The sequence below is a fragment of the Sapajus apella genome, unplaced genomic scaffold, assembly GCF_009761245.1.
Source record: "Sapajus apella isolate SASKATOON/1434 unplaced genomic scaffold, GSC_monkey_1.0 scaffold222, whole genome shotgun sequence".
NCBI lineage: Eukaryota > Metazoa > Chordata > Mammalia > Primates > Cebidae > Sapajus > Sapajus apella.
In genome coordinates this window covers 441,318-463,482 of record NW_022437162.1, presented here as the reverse complement: position 1 = coordinate 463,482, position 22,165 = coordinate 441,318, and the positions used below count along the sequence as shown (strand labels likewise).

The 22,165-nt window shown below is 35.2% G+C and overlaps 1 protein-coding gene and 2 long non-coding RNA genes across 27 annotated transcripts in view; 2 read left to right on the top strand and 1 right to left on the bottom strand.

The window, feature by feature from the left end:
* The window catches only part of LOC116544579, a 24,845-nt gene extending 8,827 nt beyond the window's left edge, over positions 1-16,018 (bottom strand). Inside the window, exons 1-2 of the long non-coding RNA XR_004265957.1 lie at positions 16,008-16,018; positions 14,205-14,211 (exon numbers count right to left, since the gene is read on the bottom strand). This is a non-coding gene — a long non-coding RNA (uncharacterized LOC116544579). The remainder of the gene's footprint in view (positions 1-14,204; positions 14,212-16,007) is intronic.
* STAU2 (staufen double-stranded RNA binding protein 2) overlaps positions 1-22,165 on the top strand; it is a 342,658-nt gene that overhangs the window by 100,918 nt on the left and 219,575 nt on the right. The gene's annotated exons all lie outside the window — the stretch shown is intronic.
* LOC116544578 lies at positions 5,104-22,165 on the top strand. The gene is made up of 3 exons (XR_004265956.1): positions 5,104-6,607; positions 16,879-16,883; positions 22,150-22,165. It is a non-coding gene; the product is annotated as an uncharacterized LOC116544578 (long non-coding RNA).

Sequence of the window (22,165 nt, the reverse complement as noted above, 5' to 3'; positions counted from 1 at the left end):
CAGAAAGAGGTTATTTGATTGCCTAGATTTGGGGGCGGGAATTTCCTATACAAGGAAACTTTTGGGGTGATAGAAATGTTCTATATTTTGATTTTGGTGATTGTTAATATGAGTGTTTGTCAAAGTTCATCAAACTATGAGCCTAAAATAGTCACACTTCATTAAATGTAAATTTGACCTCAATAACATGGATTTTAAAAATACATTTTGTAATCATTTTATTTAAGACTAAAAATATTTCTGAGCGCCAGATTTTTGCTTCTTCAGACATTTGGCCAAAACATTGTAAATGTTTTTCTAGAGGCTAGAATAACATTTACCTTATAGGGTGTTTGAAAACAGAGTGATAGGCTGGGTCAGTAGCTTAGCTTCTGCTTTTGTGCACTAATTGTTATTATAATTGTTAGCTTTTATTATAGTTTAGCTTGTTTAGTTACAATTACAAACTCTGGAGTTGGAGTCATAGCTATGTGGATTTGAACAAGTTATTCAACTTCTAATTCTCAATTAACTCACCTGTAAGTTAGAAGAATGAATAACTCTTCCTTACAGTGTTGTTTTTGGGTTTTAATAAAGTATTCAGTGATCATTCATGGCCCTTTACCTTACCTTACCATAGTATTTTGAGTTCCTTTAAAAGAATTTAAATATTAGTGTATTTGTACTGGATGTTGTTACTGTGGGAGATTTTAAAAAATTCACTTCTGCTTAATTAAAAAAATTAATAAAATCAGGCTGTGATTCTGTTATTATTTCTGGGTATATGCTTTATAGGAGGAATGGCTGATTCTGTATTGCACACGGATATTTTTTGGCCAGTGTTAAAATTCACGCCTGTAATCCCAGCACTTTGGGAGGCCAGGGCGGGTGGATCACGAGGTCAAGAGATCGAGACCATCCTGGTCAACATAGTGAAACCCCGTCTCTACTAAAAATACAAAAAAAAAGCAGCTGGGCATGGTGGTGCATGCCCGTAATCCCAGCTACTCAGGAGGCTGAGGCAGGAGAATTGCCTGAACCCAGGAGGCGGAGGTTGCGGTGAGCCGAGATGGCACCATTGCACTCCAGCCTGGGTAACAAGAGCAAAACTCCGTCTCAAAAAAAAAAAAAAAAAATTTAGTTGACCCTGGAATAATACTGCCACTGTAACCAGAGGATCATTTCTCCCTTAAAAAACTGTGCTTATCAGGAGTTATTAAGTTGTGATTTAAACATGAGCTTTGGAAAATCTGTGAACTTCGTATAATTATGTGCAGCACTTTGTACACATACCTCTTCTGCCTTGTCTAACTTAATAGTCATTCGTTTTATCTTTGGTCTGTCAGCTTTCTCACGTTCATTCCCAAAGAATATCTAGTTTGTTTTCTTGCCACAGAGTTAGTATTCAAGTACTAATAACTTGGTAATACATTTACCATTATAGAAATTCAGGACTCGATGCTCCTTTGTTCTGCTTTTATAGGCAGCCAGGCAGGCCCAAGGATTACAACTTAATTTGGGATTAGAGACTGTTTAAAATATTCCGTGTGTTTGTTAGATACAATATTTTTTGTGTCACAGAAGTTTGACATTTTTCATATCCTCCATAAACAAAAACAAAAGCAGAAGTAAACAGAGGTAATTCTTAAATTTAAAAGTGTCTCTAATTTTGGGTTGACCTTAGTCTGATTTTCATTTGGTCACCTTATTTTTAACGCGATTGAAGTCCTTTTTGAGTTCTTCATGTTGAAAGTTCAAGCATTATTCTCTACAAAGGTGGATATAAGCAAAATAGCCACAAAAAGGTAATTACTATATGTTTGCATCCCCTCAAGTTAGTTGTGATTCTTTAGGAAAATGTAGCCATGACTTAAATCTGATTAATATTGAATTCACAGTTTTCTTTACAACAAGGGATCTATCTTCTATCCCTAAAGTGATTAAAATTTTTAACAACTTTTGTCTAGAATGGGAGAAATAAATAGCATTCTCTATTCTTTGATTTGAGGCTAGTTTTATTACTCTGTTGCTCGAGCTCTGAAGAACAAATACAATACTTGGTTTATTTTGTCTCTGAAGCAATGCTCTCTCACCAGTATCTTTGTTTTTTGTTCAGTTGAGTAAAATCTTGCTTTGCAATGCTTATTTACTTGTGTTTAAAGAAAATCTGGACAAAATGACAGTTTAAGTTATGAAGCTCTTTTTAATATGTCATGTGACATAAATACGTAGTCTTTCAGTATTCAGAATTCTAAAAGATTTATTTATATAGGTTGCTAGTCATTGCTCTAAAAATTTTGAAAAACTTTTGAAGCATTTTTTTTCCCTGCTTTGCTTTGGAGGTTTCCTTTAGGAATCAAAAAACAAGGTTATCTACCAGCTGTTTCTCCTTAATCACTCTCTGTATTTTCTTTAAATATTGATTTTCAATGAAGGTTTTGTGAAGTTTTTAATGTCCATTGGATTTAGAAACACATTTAAGTATGGTTTTTAAAATAAGTGCTGGGGCTATTAATGAGAGTTTATGTTACATGTTTATAGAAGTTTCTGCAATAATAGAATTTCTTGGAAATGTAATATTGTATCTAATAAATTCTGGGTAAGATTTTGGGTGATCATCAAAATAGGCCATGTTCCAAAGTTTGTTTTTATGTTGGTTACTGGAAACTTAGAATGTATTTTCTCATTGAAACATAGTGATAAATGATAATGAAGTTCCCAAGATATTTATATTTTTTAATCAAGACAGAGTCATGCTCTGTTGCCCAGACTGGAGTGCAGTGGCATGATCTTGGCTCACTGCAACCTCCCCCACCTGGGTTCCAGCTATTCTCATGCCTCACCCTCCCAAGTAGCTGACACTACAGGCGTGTGCCACCATGCCTAGCTAATTTTTGTATTTTTTAGTGGAGACGGGGTTTCACTGTGTTGGTCAGGCTGATCTCGAACTCCTGACCTCGGGTGATTCACCCACCTTGGCATCCCAAAGTGCTGGGATTACAGGCATGAACCACTGCCCCCAGCCCCCCAAAATATTTCTTAATACCCCATGTTACTGAGTGTGACTAGTGTGCCTTGTAAATAGTTTTAACTTTGGGTTCAAAGGAACAGTTTTCCCTCAATACCCCTTGATGAGTAAAAGTGAGTCTTCTGCAGCTCTAGCAGTAGCAGGAGTGGAGAGGAGAGGAATGTTCCAGATACCATCAGGGGTGATAGAGACAGTTGCCCCCTCTGCAGCTTTAGTTTCAAATTGTTTAATAGAAGCAAGGCTAATTAGCCAAAGGAAGCAGGATGCCTTAAGTGGTTGGGCATGTTTTAGGAGAAGGCTTAAAGATAGGAGTAGGCTAAATCAGTTATAGAAGCAGCAGAGAGACAGCTGAAGGTAGAAGTGAAAGGCAGTTATTAATACTTAGTCTAGGACACCATGAGTAAGATGTGACTTTTATCACAAGAGTACAGAATGTGAGGTTTAGTGCAACTCTTAGTTTTAAGGAATGTGGATGACATGCTATAATGAAACAATTTTTATATCTTGTAGGCCATTTCTGCTCTCTAAAATAAAATCTAGATCCTCCCAGTTTGGGAATGTACAAGGGATCCAGTTTCTTCACATCCTCACCAACACTAGTTTTCTTTTCTTCTTCTTTTTTTTTTTAATGACCATCCTAATGGATGTGAAATGGTCCTACCAATTGTAACGCTCTCGGTTCTGGATTTTTCTTTGGGGACACATTTTTTTTCTTTGATTCATTGACACTTATTCATAGATTCACACTCACATATTGAATGAATCAATCAACAGTTCTTTACGAGTGAGTTGCTGGTGGACACAAAGATGAGCAAGAGATGCTTCCTGTACTTTTGACTGAGCTCATATCCTAGTAGGGGACGATAGATGATAATTCAGAATGAGAAATGTTGTAGTGGTAGTTACCACAGATGCTTTGAAAGTACAGTAGAGGGTTATTTAATTTATGTAACGCCAGCAACAGGAATAAGGCATACTACCTCCAAAAATATTTGGCATTGCTTTTTTTTTTTTCTTTTTTTTAGCAGCCCTGAAGAAACAGGGCTCAGCATTGCTTTACAAGTATTAGCTGATGCAATTAGAGAAAAGAGATAAATTTAGAGGAATAAAATGTAGAAAATAATTTAAATAATAAAATAATTCAGTAAGGTAGCATGTTAAAAATTAACATCTAGAATCAGTAGCCTTAAATACACAGGAGGCTAACAGGTAGGGCATACAATTATAGAGAAAACTCCATTTTTAACAACAACAAAGAAGATAAACTCTGGAATAAACTTATCAAGAAATGTGTGAAAATTTATGAAGAATGCTTTAGTGTACTCCTGAAAAGACATTTTTTTTTTTTTGCTATTGCATAGGATGATTCAACATTGTAAAAGGTAGTTAAAAATTAAGCTAAAAGTAAGTACAGAAAATGAAATAATGAAGATTAAAGGAGAAATGAAGAGAATAGAAAACAGTAGATGTAATTGATAAGTCAAAATCCTGATTTTTAAAATTAAGGAAGTAGAGAAACCACTGAGTATCAAGCAAAGGGAAAAAAAAAAGCACAAATAAGCAAAATGAGATGATAATTGGAACAGTGAAAATTTTTAACATAGTATAAGAGATTTCTTTGCAGTCCTCTATACAAATATATTTGGAAACCTAGGTGATAGAGATAATTTCCTAGAAAATACTGTTTCCCAAAATTGAGACAGAAAGCTAAAATCAGTGGTATCCATTGGAAAAAACAATAGAGAAAGTTACAAGAAACAAACTGAAAAGCACCAGGCCCACGTGGTTTCACGGGGTCATTCTATCTGCCAAAATATCAAAGACCAGATAGGTTTAATGTTATACAGAATAGAAAAAGGTAAGAGATGGAAGAGGAATTTCTGAATTCTTTTTTTTTTTTTCCCCCTAGATAAAGTCTGTGTTGCCCAGGCTGGAGTGCAGTGATACTATCTCAGCTTACTGCAACTTCTGCCTTCTGGGTTCAAGCAATTCTTGTGCCTCAGCCTCCTGAGTAGCTGGGATTACAGGTGTGTGCCACCACACCCAGCTAATTTTTGTATCTTTAGTAAAGATGAGGTTTTACCATTTTGGCCTGACTGGTCTTGAACTCCTGACCTCAGGTGATCTGCCTGTCTTGGCCTCCCAAAGTGTGAGGATTGTAGGGGTGAACCACCACACCTGGTGTCTGAATTCTTTTTGGCAAATAAAGTTGTGATTGATACCTAAGCCTGGTAAAGACAGTACAGAAAAGGAAATTACAATCCAATATGAATATAGAAGAAAAAACAAAACGAGCAAAAAAGTCTAATATAAAGTTAGTAATAATATATACCTTCTAAAATTTGTTTGTGTTGAATTTAATTCATTTATTTTAATACTTTTAGTGATATAACTGTTGAAGGTTACGAATTCTCCTTTGACCATTGTTTTACATTTGTACTATAGTTTCTGTTATGTAGTATTTTTGTTATCATTCTTTCAGTCTAGTTTGTATTTTCCCTTTCATGTACAAATTGCTTAATAAAACATTTACTTTTCAAGTAGAAAGGCCTTTTGCTTTTTAAAATTTTGTTATTAACTTCTAGTTTGTTGTATTTCGATTTGATACTGTAATATCTCTACCTTGTGGCACTTACTCATGCTTTCTTTGAGATCAAATGGAGGATCATATGTATACACACAGACAACATAAGATCTTCCGTAAGATTTTGTTGCTTCAGTGTTGTGTATCTTTTTTTTCGTCCACTTGATCTGTCTTGTACTGAGAGTGATGTGTTAAAATGTCTTAGTATTTGTGTGCTTCTGTTTATATCTCGTTGCATCTCCTGTAGTTTTTGGCTTCAGGTAGTTGCTGCATTATTTGGTACATAGGTATTTATAACTGTTTATATTTCACTTAAGAATTGTAGATTTTAGCATTAATACCTAGTATTAGCCATTAATACCTTTTGGCTTGAATTCTGCTGTGTCTGATATCAGCATAACAATCACTGCTTTCTGTTTTCATTAACCTAGTGTCACTTTTTCTTTTTAGCCTTTTTCTGTTTTTGGTGTCTCTTGTATATAGTGTATATTTGGGTCTTGTTTTAGGAGAAAAATTTAAAATCTTTTTTGTTTAAGCCTGAAATGTATTTGAGTTGTGAAATAAAGGCAGGTTTTTTTTGATAGCCTGATTTGGCCTTTGGTCGATAGTGGGTGTTTACCATAAATTGAATGAGCTGTTTGCTGCTGTATGGTTTGGGTGAAAGTATATTTGAAACATATGATAAGGCAAAAGCATTTTATAAAACAGATATTATTTCGGCAGAAGGATATTGAAATTAACAATATTTTGATGTTTTCTACCTTTTGGAGTATATCAAATTAAACTGCTAAGGGAAACAGTAGCAGGTATAATTAATAATCATTTGACAAGTCATAGTAATACTGTTTTGGAATACTTCCCAGAAATGGAAAAACTGAGTAATTGTAGCAAATGTATAATGCATCCTACTGTAAGTCATGTAGTTTCTAGTTATTTGCTTTCAACAAATTGTAAGAGGACCTAACATCAATTGCTACAACATTAAAAATGATTTCTGGTGGTAGATCACAATGTGAGTTTTCTTTTTAGCCTTTCTGTTATGACCCTGTTATAACAAAACTCAGAGTGATTTACTTCTTAATATGAATTACATTTCTTAGTGATTATACTTGAAATAAGTGAATAAGAGTACAATTGAGAACCTATCATTTTGGCAGTAAGAAATATTCTTTCGTATATATACATCAATATAAAGAAAAAAAGGTCTATAAATGTTAGTGAGATTCATCATAGCCATTAATTTTTTTGAAATGGAGCCTTGCTCTGTCTCCAGAGTGGAGTGCAGCGGCGTAATCTTGGCTCACTGCAACCTCCACCTCCTGGGTTCAAGCGATTTTCCTGCCTCAGCCTCCCAAATAGTTGGGACTACAGGCATGCACCACCACGCTGAGCTAATTTTTTTTGTATTTTTAGTAGAGACAGGGTTTTACCATGTTGGCCAGGATGGTCTCGATCTGCAGACCTCATGATACACCTGCCTTGGTCTCCCAAAGTGCTGGGATTGCAGGCGTGAGCCACAATGCCCGCCTAGTATTTTACTTTTTGTTTAAAAATTCTGTATTAAAGTTTGTAATATTTATTTGATTATCTGCTAATAATAATTGCAATAATGGCTCATTGCACAAAATATTTTTTAACTTACATGGAAATAGAAACTTCTGTAATTTTAATTAATATGCCTATTTTTGATGCATAGAATTATGGCAGAATGAGAAAAGACTTTTAGTTATAAAATATGAAATTAGGATAAAATTATTTGGAGAGAGTACAGTAAAATGCAAGTTAAACAAGATACAACTTTAAAAATTTCTGATATATTTAACAGAATTTGTGTATTTTTTTAAGTAGATAAGGGCGGATGTCAGCTTGCTATGATATTTCAGTTTCTTTGGATACACTTTAAAGAGTGACATAATTTTATTTTAAAATGTAAATATTTATAGTAAATTAGAAAGTACGTCCTTTGCAAGTACTAAAATGTGAATTAGAACTTTAGCTTTAAAAAAATTTTACATACTTTTAAGAAATATGCAAGCATATGTGTAATTTTCTAAATTCCTTTGTGGAGTATGAGCATTCAAGCTTGAACACTGTTGCCATAGATTTATTTGAAAAAGAAGCTAAGTTAGAGATGGTTATTATGGAATGCAGAGGAGGTATACATTTTTATCCTGATTTACGCATGGATAGGCAAATATGGTAGTTTAAGAAATGGCTGGATAATTTTTTTTTTTTTTTGAGACAGTCTTGTCGCCTAGGCTGGATGGAGTACAGTGGTACGATCACGGCTCAGTGCAGCCATCGCCTCCTGGGCTCAAGTGATCCTCCCACCTCAACCTCTCTAGTAGTTGGGACACCATGATGTCTGACAAGTTTTTAATTTTTTGTAGAGATGGGGTCTCACTATGTTGCTCAGGCTGGTCTCCAACTCCTGGGCTCTAACAGTCCTCCTGCCTTGGCCTCCCAAAGTGTTGGGAGTTTACAGGGGTCAGCAAGCGTGCCTGGACAATCAAAAGGGTCTCTTGAACTTGAACATAGAAGTCTTAGTTAATTTTTTGAGCTCAGTTATACCAAAAATTGAAATCTTATTTTTCTTTTCTTGTATATAATGTAATCCTCCCATTTATAAAATAATAAGATTGTGTTTATCACCTTACTGGTATTACTGGTAAAAATATTTATCGTGAACCATTAGAGGGCAGCACGATTTTATCTTTGGAGTTAGCTTTCACAGCATATAAATGCTTTTGAGTCCCAGGCTTAATATAAGCGTGATTAAAATAAACTATGAAGTTTTAAGTTGAAATTAAAATATTTCATTTGGAATTTTTGTAATATAAAAAATGTCGTAGCAAGATAAAAGTAAGTCTTTCTTTTCTTTTTTCCCTCCCCTTTTCTCTTGCTAACCACATTAGAACTTTTACAGAGTTTGAAAAGTTATACAACTTGATTCTAAACTTATTATTTGCCTTGATTTTCAGATAAAGAGTTACCTAAATCAGTGTTGTAAGATGTTCCATGTTAAAAGGGATTTGAAGACGAATTTTGGAAATGCTCTGTACAGTATCTCTCTTAATGATTCTGAAAGGTGTCATGAAGAAAACTATTTACCTAAGTGGTTCCTAACCCTAGCTGAACATTTGGCTTTCCTGGGCAGCTTTAAAAATTCTGATGCCCAGGCTTTATCTCAACTAATTAAATCAGAATTTCTGGCTGGGGAACTTGTACTCCAGCGTTTTTTTTTTTTTTTTTTAAACTTCCCCAGGTAATTCCAAGTCATTTAAATACTGTTCCCCACAACCCAGAAACACGTTACCCTCTATTAAAATCAAAGATGAGATGGTTTAAATAGTCATAGAACTCCTGAAAGAAATAAAGAAGAAGGTAAGAATTACAGTTAACCACACTCCTCAGGGACAGTTGTTCTGGACAGCCAGCTTCCTCACATTGCTGTGGATTCACTTTTTTTTTTGAAACTAAAACTTTACTTAATTCATTAATTTTGGATAGAAAATTTTCTAAAAGTTATAGCATATATATATATTTATATCCTTAAATAGAAAACGCAACAATTCTTATCTTAAAGAATCCTTTCTCTTAATTCATTGTCAGACTTAAAAAGTATTGTCATAAGCCTCATGAGGTATATACATGGTTTGTCCTTATACCAGATAATCCTAGACATCTGTTTCTAGAGTACCCAAGTCTGCTTTTAGTTACTTTCCAAATCCTTCTTGTCAGCCAGGTTGTCTTCTTATTTGTTGTTTATGTTAGTGTACCTTTGCATAGCAGTGCTTGCTCCTTTCTTTAATGCTTTTAAATTGCTATTATCTTGAAAACCGATAATAGAGTTTGAATTTGGGGCATAGTAAGAGTAGCAGGGCTTTAATTAGGCCCTAAAATGTCCCCTTAAGTGTGGAGTACATTGAGTTTTATCTAGTTGTTGAATTTTTTTACTTCAGAGTTTATTTTTTCTTTCATACATTTTGCTAAGAATCTGCCTCCTGAGTAGAATGAAGTGGCCAGATAGTGGAATACAGGTTTGGTGAATATCTGTGTATATATATATGTGTGTGTGTTTGTGTGTTACACATATATATATTTAACAAGATGAAGTACTTTGCTTGGGATTGGACAGAAATAACGGTTTTAATAAATTTCATGAAATCACTTCCTTGTATGTTAAAGGAAGCAGAAAGGATTCATTTGTGCATGGCTTTTTCTTTCGTTTGAATGTGAAGTTTTTCTTCCTCTTTATGTGTTTAAAAAAAAATGTGAAACATTCCAAAATGAGAAGATTTGCTAGTAAGTAATGCATACTTCTATGAAATTATCTGAGTTTGATAATTTTATTTATATAATTTCTACAAAGATGTTCCTTTATTGACTTGACTTTTTGCTTGGCATTGCTTTTATTCTTTCATTTAGAGTCCTTACATATATTTTTTTTCCTGTTCTTCTGTTATTGCTCTTTGTTTTCAGAGTCTCTTCTTGGGAACTGAAAAGGAAACTTTCTTTTCGGAACTTTTGATTTCTAGGTGTAACAATGTCTGTTCACTAATTTGAAGAAAAAAAGGAAGAAAAAAAATAAGATTGCACAATATTTTTCTTTAGAAGGAAAAAACCCGCCTTTTTTTGTGAGTTATAGATCAAAAGTCAACAGAGAAATGTTAGTTCCACATTAAAAATTTTCTAATACATATTACTGTCTGATATATAAGTAGCAAATATTCTACCTTTAATAGAGTTTAGTTAGAGATGGGGTTATTGTCTGTCAGCAGTATTAAAGAGAACTTTCTTTCTTTGGTTTGATGTGAATGAGTGACTTTTGAAACATTTTTGACTCTGACCTTTGCTAAGGAATTTTTTAAAATAGTATGACTCAGTACATACAAATATACATACATCCACACACCTACACATTTATACATATGTCACTAAAACAAAAGATTTATGAAGCAGTAGTATGCTTAACATCTGTATTATACTCTAATATTTTCTTATTTTGTTTTATTAAAAATTGTAGCTGTGGTTTATTAAATTTATTTCATGACCTGTTAATGGGTCATAATTTATACTTTAAAAAATATTTATCTAAAAGACTTCCAAGAATCAATTCAACATAAGATTCAATGTTACCATGACTCCATGCTCTAATAGAGAATCAACATTCATCATAGATCAGCTGGAATGATGTTAAATTAGGAATGATAATAGAAATTACCCCAAGACACCTGAATATTCAATTATCCCCAACATATCTGGAAGTGTTACCAGTTACTCAAAAAGTATAGAATCTCTGAATAAAATCTGAGATTTACTTAAAACTATTGTACCAGTGTTCAATTTCCAGCTTTGACCAGTGTTACTGTGTTTTTGTTAGTTGTTGCTAACATTAGGAAAAGCTAGATGAAGGGTATATGGGAACTTTGTACTATCTTTGCACTATATATACATATACATATATATTTATGTTACATAGAAGACATGTATATATTTTAATTTTTATAAGAAGTTAAAAGGTATAGAAGAGCATCTTTGAGTAGTGGCTCTCAAAGATGTCTAAAACCTTAGTGTTTTGTTTGGAACTTCTGTTGTCATACATTGATGATACTATACAAACTGCACTGTCCCTAACAGTACATTTTAATATGACTTTTATGAGTAAGAGAGAGAAGCTTAGTAAGCAGTATTAAAGTTGAGTTTATTAATCCTATTTGATAGTTACTTTATAGTTCTTTTTAGGAGTTTAGAACTAGGAGAAGAATTAGTAGAATAAATTCTTTAAAGAATATGCCAAATTACAGAGTGGAAGCTGGCATTTATTATCTTTTTTATAATTTCTATTGTGATGGAAAAATATAATGTTCACAATACCAAAGACTTGGAACCAACCCAAACACCCTTCAGTGATAGACTGGATAAGGAAAATGTGGCACACATACACCATGGAATACTGTGCAGCCATAAAAATGGATGAGTTCATGTCCTTTGCAGGGACATGGATGAAACTGCAAATCATCATTCTCAGCAAACTGACACAAGAACAGAAAACCAAACACCGCATGCTCTCACTCATAAGTGGATGCTGAATGATGAGAACGCACAGACACAGGGTGGGGAACATCACACATTGGGGCCTGGGGGGTGGAGGGTTAGGGGAAGAAAAGTGGGGGTGGGAGGATTGGGGAGAGATACCATTAGGAGAAATACCTAATATAGACGACAGAGACAATGGATGCAGCAAACTACCTTGGCATGTTTATACCTATGTAACTAACATGCATAATCTGCACATGTACCCCAGAACTTAAAGTATAATAAATAAAAAAATAATAATTTCTAGAAAACTGTAAAAGATCAGAGTCAGCAACCTGGAGCTCTGTGTTGGGAAAGGGGTAGTGGGGAGCAGTGTTAGTCAATTTAAATACAATAGGATTCTTTACAATGGTAAGCAAGAATAATGATCTGTATGAAGTGATGAGACGTTGGAAAATGTCACTCATTGGCTATTCAAAAATAGTTTACACCAGCTGAGTTAGAAACAAGAATATGGGATGTGTAGAATGTTTGGAAATCTCGGTCTGTGTTTTGTGTCCAGATCTGAACTATTACACCAATGAACTGCTCTTTCTTGGCTTGCTGCCTTTAGAAACTATTAGTTTCATCAAAAAACTCTTATTCAAGGCTGGCCTAGTCGCCCAGCACTTTGGGAGGCCAAGGTGGGAGGATTGCTTGAGGCAGGAGTTTGAGACCAGTTTGGGCAACATAGCAAGACTTTATCTCTACAAAATATTAAAAAGCAAGTTGCGCATGGTGGTGCAGGCTTGTAGTCCCATCTACTAGGGAGGCTGAGGCAGGAGGATCACCTGAGCCGACAAGCTTGAAGGTGCAGGGAACTGTGTTGGTACCACTGTCAGCCTGTGTGACAGAGAGAGATCCTGTCTCTAAAAAACAAAAACAAGAAAAGTCTCATTTGAAAAACAGAACACCCCTGAAAAACTCCAAACCTAACCCTTTTTAGAAAGTCAGGGTATAACCATTTACAGTAAAGAAAAAGGGTAATTTTAATGGCAGAGGTTAAAAGTTCAAAGAAAATTGCATGTTGGGTATTTTTTGTATACTTATCACCATGCTGACAGCAGTAAGGTGATTCAAGGGAAATACATGAAATTGCTCCTGCCCATAGGAATATCTGTTGCCTTCAGGGAGATAAGATGATAACAGTAAAAGTTATGTAGTCTGCTGTGTGTAGAACACTGCCAGTTTCTGTATACACAGACGTGGTAATTCTCCAAGGCATGTATATTTTATCCCCATTTTATGAAAAAAACAGAGAAGTTTAATTTGCTTAGTTTCATGTACGGTATGTGGTAAGTTATAGAATTGGATTGTAAATCTATTTCTGCAAAACTCTAAAACCCATTTATAAAATAATTTTGTTTTTGGATATTTTGGATACCATGAAGTAAGACAGTTGAAGCCTCACTTCAAAACATTTTTTTTCTAGAATAAAAATCACCATGAAATAAAATCATTCAAGAAAATACTAGGAATGATAGTATATGTGGGATGTAAATTTTCAGGGTATATGTTTGGAAACTTCAGAATGTTGATACTGCTAATTACCACCGATTTAGTTATTCTTTCTCATTTCCTTTTTAAAAAAATATTTTTATTTAGAGGTAATTAGAGATGCGCTGAAAGTTGTAAAAATGGCACACAGAAGCCCATGTACTCTGCACTCAGTCTCCTCCATTGCTTACATTTTACAAACTTGTAGGACAATATTTCAAACCGGTATACTGACACTGGTAAATGTGTGTGTTGTAGTTCTGTTTCATTTTATCACATGTAGATTCATGCAACCACTGTAGCAATCAAGATGCAAAACTTGGCCAGGCATGGTGGCTCATGCCTATAATCTCAGCTCTTTGGGAGGCCCAAGTGGGACAGATTGCTTGAGGCCAGGAGTTTGAGACCAGCCTGGGCAACATAGTGAGACCCCCATCTCTACAAAAATAAAAATAAATTAGCCAGGCATGGTGGTACATGTATGTTGTCCTGGCTGTTTAGGAGGCTCAGATGGGAGGATTGCTTCAGCCCAGGAATTTGAGGCTACAGTGAGCTATGATCACACCACTGCACTCCAGCCTGGGCAACAGAGTGAGACTATCTCAAAAAAAAAAAAAAAAAAAAAACAACATACAGAATTATTCTGTCACCACACTCTCACTCATGTTGTCCCTTACTAGTCTTTCCTTCACCCCTCCTTCCCTACCATCTTTAGCCCTTGGCAACCATGAATCTGTTCTCCATCTCTATACTTTTGTCATTTCAAGAGTATTACATAAATGGAATCACATAGTATGTGACTTTTTTGGTAGTACAGCTAGTGCTCGACTTACGAACACAATTGGTTCCGACAGACTGGTTGTAACACGATTTGGTCGTAAGTTGAGTAGGCTATATGCACGTGGAGATGGTAGTGCTGCCGGAAGCTGGTCCGCACTGTCGTACGCCCAGCTGGGCAACGTTTGCGCCGCTAGACGCAGAGCAGTCGTGGCCAGTGATTGTGGTCGTAAAGTCGAATGGTCGTAAGTCAATCAATACCTGTAGCCTGTGTTTCTGAGTAGTGTTCTGTGTACCACAGTTTGTTGAACCCTTCACCTATCGAGGGATATTTTGTTTTTCTTTACTTTTTAGGTATACAAATAAAGCTGCTATGAATATTTATGTATGGATTTTGTATGGACATAAATGTTTATTTCTCTGGGATAAATACATAAGAGTGTGATACCTGGGTTGTGTAGTAAATATGTGTTTAGTGTTCTAGGAAGCTACTACACTATTTTCCAGAGTTGCTGAACTGTCTTGCATCACAATCAGGAATGTGTGAGAGATTCAGTTTCTTCTCATCCTCCCCAGCATTTGTAGTTGTCACTGTTTTTATTTTAGTCATTCTGATAGGTGTGTAGGGATTATCATTATGGTTTTAATTGACATTTCCATAATGGCTATGGATTTTGAACATCTTTTCATGTGCGTATGTGTGTTTTTCTGGCTGTGTGTCTTCTTTGGTGAAATGTCTCTGTCTTTTGCACATTTTCTATGAAATTGGTTTGTTTACTGTTGAGTTTTGAGAGTTTCATATATGAATCCTGTGTTAGATGTGTGGTTTGCAAACCTTTTCTCCCTGTTCATGGTTTGTCTTTTCATCCTCTTAACATAGTTTTTCACAGAGCAAAAGTTTCTTATTTTGATGAAGTCCAGTTTATCAGTTTTTTTGAGTGTGCTTTGTGTGTCATGTCTAAATTCCCTCACCAAATCCTAGATCCCCAAAGGTTTTCTCCTAGGTTTTCTTTTAAAAGTTTTATGGTTTACATTTAAATTTGCAATTTGAGGTAGCTTCTTTTTATTAGGTGTCATGTTTGGGTCAAAGTTTTTTGTTTTTTGTTTTTTTTTGCCTATGGTTATCCAGTTATTCTGGCACCATCTGTTGAATAACTATTCTTCCTCCATTGAATTGCTTTTTTACCTTTGTATGAAAACAGTTGGCCACACTAGTGTGGATCTGTTTCTGGGTTCTCTATTATGTTCTGTTGAACTCTGTGTCTCTTTGCCAACTCCTCACAGTGTTGATTACTGAAGTTACATAATAAGTGTTAATATAGAGTGGTTTCTTATACTTTGTTCTCCTTTTTCAGAATTGTTTGAGCTTTTCTGCTTTCTTTGCCTTTCCATGTAAATTTTAGAATACATCTTATCTTGCTGTTTCACTGTCGCTTTCCTTGTATTTACTGCGGGTATACAGACGTACATTTCAATTTTTGTACTTTGATCTTGTGTCCTATGAACTTGCTGTATTAGTTCTAAGTAATTTAAAAAATATATTTCTTTCTACATAGACAATTATGCCATTTTTAAATAGGGACATTTAAATTTCTTTGTTTCTGATCTGCTTGCCTTTCTATTTTGATATGGTTTGGATCTGTCTTCCCACCCAAATCTCACATTAAATTTTACCAATGTTGGAGGCTGGGTGTGGTGGAAGGTGATTGGATCATGGGAGTGGTTTCTCATTAATGGTTTAGCATCCACTTGGTGCTGTTCTTATGAAAGTATAGCACCTCCCCTTCTCTCTTCCTCCTGCTCTGGCCATGTAAGATGTGCCTGCTTTCCCTTTCCTTCCCCCATGATTGTACATTTCCTGAGGCCTCCCAGAAGCAGAAGACTCAATGCTTCCAGTACATCCTGCAGAACCATAAGCCAGTTAAAAGTCTTATTATAATTTACCTGGTCTCAGGTATTTCTTTATAGCAATGTGAGAACTGACTAATACATGTTTCATTTCTTACCTTATTGCACTGGCTAGATCTTCAAGCACTGTGTTGTGTAAAAGTAGTGGGAGTGGACATCTTTGCTTCATTCTTGGTCTTGGGTGCAAAACATTCAGTCTTTCACCATCAAGTGTAATTTTAGGTATAGATTTTTAGTAAATATTTTAAATCCAATCAGACATGTTCTTCTTCCTAGTTTTCTGAGAATTTTTTATCGTGAATGGGTGTTGAATTTTGTTAAATGTTTTATTGCATCAGTTAACTGATCATATGATTTCTCTTTTTTGATCTGTTAATGTGATAGATTACATTGATTGAATTTTAAATATCGAACCAGCCTTGTGTGCCTACAATAGACAGTACTTGGTCATGGTCTAAGATTCTTTATGTATGTTGCTAAATTCTACTTGCTAATATGCTATTAAGGCTTTTTGTCTCTATAGTCATGAAGGATATTTGTCTATAGTTCCTCCCGAAGCCCCCTTTGGCATTCTTTTTCTGATTTTTTATATCAGGATACTATTGTACTCATAAAAAGAGTTGGGAAGCATTCTCTCCTCTTCTGTTTTCTGGAAGAGATTGTGCAAAGTTGACATTAAATCTTTAAAAGCTTGGCAGAATTCTTCTCTGAAAGCACCAGTGTCTGGAGATTTGTATGAGTTTTAAATTTATGAATTCAATTTATTAAATACTTATAGGGCTTTTCAAGTCATCTTCATGTTGGGTAAGTTGTGATAGCTTGTGTTTTTTGAGGATTTGGCTCATTTTGTCTTGAGTTGTCAAATTTCTGTGTGTAGAATTATTTTTAGTATTCCCTTATTCTTTTGATGTCTACAGGGTCTCTGTTGATATCGCTGATTCTTTTCTGACATTGATGATTTGTATCTTCTTTACTGTCAGTGTTGCTGGAAGTTTGTCAGTTTTATTATTCTTTTCAAAGAACCAAGATTTTGTTTAATTGCTTTTATCTATAATCTTTTTCTGTTTATTGAGTTCTGTTCTTAGATTTACTACCTTCTGCTTTCTTTAGATTTACTTTCCCTTCTTGTTCTTTGTTCTTGAGGTGCGAGCTTACATATTTATTTGAGATGTTTCCTCTTTTCTTTCTTTTTTTCTCAGACCATTCTTTATAACTTTTTTTTTTTTTTTTTTAAAGAAACAGGATCTTACTCTGTTGCCCAGGCTGGAGTGCAGTGGCATAATCATAGTTCACTGCAGCCCCAAATTCTGGGCTCAAGTGATCTTCTTGCCTCAGCTTCCAGAGTGGCTAGTACTACAGGTGCACACCTGGCTAATTCTGATGTATGTATTTAGTGTTACAAATTTTTCTCTCTTCGCCATCTCACAAATTTTGATATATCATATTTTATTTTCATTTAGTTAAAAAATTTCCCTTGATAATTTGTTAACCCCAGGATTATTTTAGAAGTGTAGTTTCGGCTGGGTGCGGTGGCTCACGCCTGTAATCCCAGCACTTTGGGAGGCCGAGGCGGGTGGATCACGAGGTCAAGAGATTGAGACCATCCTGGTCAACATAGTGAAACCCCGTCTCTACTAAAAATACAAAAAATCAGCTGGGCATGGTGGCGCATGCCTGTGATCCCAGCTACTCAGGAGGCTGAGGCAGGAGAATTGCCTGAACCCAGGAGGCGGAGGTTGCGGTGAACCGAGATTGCGCCATGGCACTCCAGCCTGGGCAACAAGAGCGAAACTCCGTCTCAAAAAAAAAAAAAAAAAGAAGTGTAGTTTCCAAGTGTTTGGAGATTTTCCCTGTTATCTTTGTTATTGATGTTTAGTCTGATTCCATCATGGTCAGTGAATATACTATGTATAATTTCACTTCTTTTAAATTTGTCAGGTGAGTTTGGTAAAACATACTTTTCAAAATCCATGTCTAATTTTTTGGTTTGCCTTCTTAGTTCCTCACTCTCCTGCTTTCTAGAACAAGCCCATGCAAACCTTTGGCTTACTAGAGGTGTTGTAGCATTTTATATGAGTGTATGTATTTATGCAAATCATATACTTTGCTTTCACTTCAGAATGTATTACGAGTTTCCATGTAACTAAGTGTACAACTGATAAACTTGCATGGTATTCTGCTGTAGTAATACACCATAATTTATTGTCATTTTTGTTGTGGAGTTTGTTTCTAGTCACCTTGAAATAACGCAGTAGCACAGAATACAAACATGGGGACATTTTCAAACACAACAGTAGTTCTTAGTCTGTGTTCCCATCTCTTTTCAGAGTAGACAAATACAGGTATATGGGATGTTGATCTTGCTTGGTGGGGCTCACTGGACCTCCTATTTTTAAATTGATACTGTCAGAGGCCATAAGGACCTCTTCCTTTATGATGACTACCTCTTAGCTCAAAACTATTACACTATTTGGGCTAACCCTCTGGGTACATGTACCATTCTGTATTAGATGGATATCGGGCATTTCAGAGGATACACAGATTCAGTGTCCCACTTCACCTAGCCTCTGCCCCATAGGAATGTGAACTCCTTGATTGGGACTCAGATGCAAGTGATTTCCTTCCAGTATGTGTATAATATGTGAGTGGGTGGCAATACTTAATGGAGTACTGTATATATAAGATTAGGGTCTTTAACATGTTTGCTATATTAATTAAAGGCAATAGTTACTGAGTGTGGAGGATCTTTACCTGGAATTTCATGTCTATTCCAAATTTAGTGGGAGAGGCTTTTGGGATTCTGGCATTTGCCAATGGGTAGAGGTTACTGCAATTTACTAAGATGGGAAAGCATTGAGAAGAAACAGATTTGGTGTGCAGTTAAGACTTTGGGGATAGACATGTCTGTATGGCATCCAAGAGGAGATGTCGAATATGTGTTTCATGTAGGAGACTGGACTCAGGAGAGATCTAGATGAGAGAGGTAACTATGGGAATCCATTGCATTTACATCACCCTGCAAAGCCCTACTCTTCCAGACCTCTGTTACTTCTCTAATCCACCTACTGCTCCCCATTGTTCCAACTTCACTGCAGTCACACTGACTGCATTTTCCAAACAAGTCAGGTATATGCCCATTTTAGAGGTGTTTATTTTCTGTTCCCTCTCATTTGCCAAGGTCTAATGTAACCTTTTCAGTCTGGCCTTTCATTTCACCCCAACCCACTCCACCCTATCCTACCCTAACATTGCCCACGCCTCTGCCCTGCTTTTTTCTCTATGCCATCTTGTTTCATCTCTATTAGCTTTGTATGGCTAAAGCAGATAAAATAAAGACAAGCAGTGATAAAAGAGGTAAAGCAGGAGAGGGTATGCAGAGACTGAATCGTCCAGTGCTGTTTTACAAAATTCAGTCTTCATTTTCAGAAGAGTGGAAGATGAAAAGTTTTTAAATGAAAGAGACCTGACCACATTTGTGTAGAGGAGCCATAGGAGAAAGGCAGGAGTGGTTATAGGTAGATCAGGTGGGAGATTATTGCAATAAAATGGAAACAAAACCAAAATAAAAACACATTTAGTGAGTGATCCAGGCATTCTCCTAGGTGTTGAAGAAACTAGGCTGGTTATCTCTCCCACTTAAAGAGTAAGTCTAGAAGGGTAGAGAAATGATTTCTTCTTAAAGATAAGTGCTCTAGAAGAAGAAGGTCATAGTATTGTGGGAGTATAAAGGAGTACATTTGATCCAGAGGTTCCAGGTTTGTAAACCAAGCTTAATATTTGAACAGCTTTCACAAAATTACTATTTAGAATTAGTCTCACAGAATTCTAAAATTTAGAACCCAAAGGGATGTTTATCTGATTTCGACTAGAGATTAGAAAATTTTCTATAGTGTGTTTTAAGAAATTTTAGTTTTTTTTGGATGTTAATAAGTATGGCGCACAAAAAGTAGTTAAATTTGGACAATACTAGATTAAACCAACGGTTTTCTTTACTGCAGAACTTTTCAGAATTTATGATATACTTAGGTACTTATAAGTCTTCTAGAAATGTATACAATGTGTAGCATTTTTCAGACTCAGTTGGCCATAGATCCTGTGACATTAATGAATGATCTGTGGATACAGGGGAAACTTTAGGAAATGCTGGCTGACATGATTTGCTCAAGATCTTAACAACTAGTTAAAGGTAAGCTATAATTAAAATAGTTTCATGACTTTGTCCTTTGAGTTTTCTAAGACATTTCAGCATTACCATATGAAACAGTGTTACCTATGAAACTACCAGGATTCTTTTTTTTTGTGGAGGTAGGGGGAGGGCGGCCTTGCTCTGTTGCCCAGGCTGGAGTGCAGTGGCACCATCATGGCCCACTACAACCTCCACCTCCTGGGCTCAAGCTGTCCTCCCTCCTCAGCCTCCTGAGTAGCTCGTTAATAGAGACCAGGTGGTCCAAGTGCCACTGTGCCCGGCAATTTTTGTGTTTTTTTGTAGAGACCAGGTTTCACCATGTCACTCAGGCTCCAGGATTCTTTTGGCCACATTTTAATACTACATTACATTTGGAATTATGAAATTATAAATTTGTCATAATATAACTTCATGTCACTCAGTGGGCAAGTATTGTATAGAGTTAGTTTAAGTCTATGTGAAAATTGTGACCTAGGAATGTGTAATGAAACAATACTTTTCTGGTTTTTTTTTTTAATTGCCTCTTTTTTGTGGCTTTGAAATATTAATACTTCATTTTAGCTTTCTTAGCTTTGATTCAGTCATTATTTTGGCAGATTATACTGTTTTAGAACTTATATATGGTAAAAATAATGGCATAATAAAAATGCAGCATTATTGATTTTCAATTATTAAAAAGAATGTTTGGAAAGTATTTCTAGTAACTACTTTTCATATGTATCTAGATGAGGCAGGGGTTGGCAGTCTAGAGCACACAGCTTTCTGTTTTTGTGTGTCCCATGATCTAAGGTTGTATATTTTAAAATCATTGAAAAAAATGAGTAGCTTGTTTTGTGTTGTGTAGAAATTATATGAAAGTCAGATCTCAGTGTCCGTAACAACAAAATTTTATTGGAGCACCATCACACTCATTTGTCTACAACTGCTTTCTCAATACAGCAGCAGCACTGAGAAGGTGTGACAGAAACCTTATGGCCTGCAAAGCCTAAAATATTTACTATTTGGCTCTTTTAAGAACGTTTGTGGACCCCTGGTCTATATTAATGAATAGTAGAGTTCATGGGATTATTTTATAAGTTTGGGTGTATGAAATATAGGGAGCTATGTTTTATATATAACCAGTTCTTTAAGTCGGTATCTTCTAATAATTTCCATTTATTTGTCCCTGCTGATTTTATTCTTTTTTTTTTTTTCCTGGTAGGAGCTGTATATTTTATTCTAATTTCATTTAATTTTCTTCTTTTTTCCTATTGATTAGTAAACAGTATATGATGTCATTATTGTTATAGGAAACACTTGGGGTTTGAAGAAGTATCTTTGTAAAATAAAGAGAAAATTTGAATAATTTTATATTTTCCTAATTACTTGATTGATGGGGAAAAAGTTGACTTTCGTAGGCTAAGTTCTTTTTAAAAATAATTATTTCAAATGATCATACTGACAACAGAATGTTATTCTTACTGGATTTAGTTGGCCCAAGGAAGTCATAATTTAGTTTGTTCTTAACACAACGGGAGTAAATATTCTTAGAATAGTTCACCTCTTTGATTTGAATGTTGTTACCAGTTTGTAAAATTGTAAGTATCTATTTGTATTCTATTTGATGTCTTTCTTATTGGTTCTTAAGAGGGTTTGTTAAATTTTTGTTTCCAAATATTGAATAATTTTGCCGTTTAATTTTTTCTTTTGCAAACTTTATGGTTTTGGAGAGGTAAAAATAGTATCACATCAGAGCAAGGGTAATGGAATTATTGATGCCTTGCTCAAACATCTAAAACATGAAATTTTTTTTAAAAAGTAACTTTAAATATTTAGGGGCCTGTAAGGTACTTAACACATCCTCTTCAATGTTAATTTCTAGTTTTAGTTGTAATGCAGATTATTTTCATCCTGAGTAATCTGAGAAAGTTGTCGAGTGTGAGGTTACCACATATGGCTTATTAACGCCTTACTATTAGTACCATCTTTTTTTTCTTAGGAAGGGTTAGCTAGGCCAGAATATGTTGCTAGGCTTCCACGTCTTTCATTTTAGCATCTCATTCCTCTCCCAGATCTTTTAGTAATTCTCCTTGTTAGCATAAATGAAACTAGGATCATGTCTTCTCTTCAAAGGGCATAGAAACAATTG